The sequence below is a fragment of the Coenobita brevimanus genome, chromosome 106 (genome assembly GCF_032717465.1).
Source record: "Coenobita brevimanus isolate Jiangsu-jjx chromosome 106, ASM3271746v2, whole genome shotgun sequence".
Classification (NCBI taxonomy): domain Eukaryota; kingdom Metazoa; phylum Arthropoda; class Malacostraca; order Decapoda; family Coenobitidae; genus Coenobita; species Coenobita brevimanus.
This window is the reverse complement of record NC_137059.1, coordinates 16,378,270-16,380,009: the sequence shown is the minus strand read 5'-3', so window position 1 is coordinate 16,380,009 and position 1,740 is coordinate 16,378,270. Positions and strand designations below refer to the sequence as shown.

At 42.5% G+C, this 1,740-nt stretch overlaps 1 pseudogene; it reads left to right on the top strand.

The window, feature by feature from the left end:
* The first annotated feature begins 211 nt into the window (after positions 1 to 211).
* Positions 212 to 331, top strand: LOC145416584 (5S ribosomal RNA; annotated as a pseudogene).
* The last annotated feature ends 1,409 nt before the right edge of the window (positions 332 to 1,740 follow it).

The following is a 1,740-nucleotide window of genomic DNA, read 5'->3' as shown; positions in this document are numbered from 1 at the left end:
TATGTAAGTGAGGTGGAGGGTGAGAGAGGGAGGGGAAGGCCAAGGATGAGATGGAGGGATGGAGTGGAGAGAGATATGAGAGAGGGGTGTGTGAATTGGGAGCAGGGCAGTGGAATGGTGGGGGACAAGGCAATATGGAGGCGATTTGTTTGTGGCCACCCCATAAGGGATTAAGGCGTCTGGCAATAGATAGAGAGATAGTAATATATTTTACTTCCTGTATACCACGTTGAGTACACCGCTTTCCGTCCGATCAGCGAAGTTAAGCAACGTTGGGTCTGGTTAGTACTTGGATGGGTGACTGCCTGGGAACACCAGATGCTGTTGGCATCCCTACGTGTCAAAGTGGGGTTGGTGGAGGATTAGTGCCCCTCCCTGTAAAACAATTAACTCTAAGCCGTTGGCCACCCCGTTTGGGATACATGGTGTCTGGCAATGGATGGATGGATGGATGGATTGATCTTTTACTTCCTGTGTATTATATTTTATCTTTAGTATTAATTTCCTTTTATCTTTCCTAGATTCTATTTTTCTGTTAGGTTTCACTTTTATTTGGTGTTTTAAGGTTTTAGTATGTCTATTTTACAATGGAGCATACGCAGTTTTACAACCCTTCACAATGACCTTCGCTATCTTCTTTCAGTTCACTATCCGTCCTTAGTCTGTTTACAAGAACCCCGATTGTCTTCCCCTTTGGTACCTATACCCGGCTATTGTTTCTTGTTCTCTCCTGCTTCTCTTTCAGATTCAGCTATCGTAGTCCACCATACAGTTCCTCTTGAACGTCTGTCCATTAACGCCACTGTTCCATGTCATTTTATTTGTGTTTTTCTCAGACGTTCGATTACGGTGGTTTCTATTATTTCTATCCCTTCCAGCGTATTGATTTCTTTGCCTTATCTCTTTTATTATCCCAGTTACCCATCCCAATTTTATTGGGAGATTTTAACAGTCGTCATGCATTATGGGGCGATGCCATTACTAATTTGCGTGGCCTCAACCTTGAGTCTTTTATTTTTAATAATGATAAATCCTTGTTGAATACAGGAACTTCGATGCATTTGATGCTAAAACTCGTACTTTCTTCTGTTTGGATCTCTCCTTGTGCTCCCCTTCTCTTTAGATTTCCATTGGTCTGTTCTTTCGGACGTTGTATATAGTGATCACTTTCCTATCAAACTTACTCTTACTACATATTGTCCGGTAATCAGACCCTCTCGATGGAGTTTTCCGAAAGCTGGCTGGCTGTCATTTACTTCTTTAACTGTTCCTTCTATAACCCCTTCTTCCTTCTCCACTGTTTTAGATATGCTCACCTATTTTACTGTTTGAGTTCTGAGTGCAGCTTTGACTGTGATTCCTAGGTCGTCCTGTCCTTTTACTTTGAAGTGTGTGCCTTGGTGGGATTCGGATTGTACTGTGGCACTTCATGTTAAACGTGCACGTTGGAAGAGTTACGCAAACGCAACACCCCGGATGAACAGAGTGCATTTCTACTGTTTAAAAAGGTCCACGCTCTTCTTTGTAAGATTGTTAACTGGGCTAAAGGCCATAGCTGGAGATTATACGTTTCCACCGTTATTGCCAATACACCCATTGTTTCCGTTTGGAAATGTATACGCAAAATAGCTGGTAAACATCTTCCCATGCCTTCCTCTGTCCTCCACTTGGATGGGGAGTCAGTTGCAGATGTTCATCTAGTTGCTAATGGCTTAGGTCTTCATTTTAGTAATGTTAGTA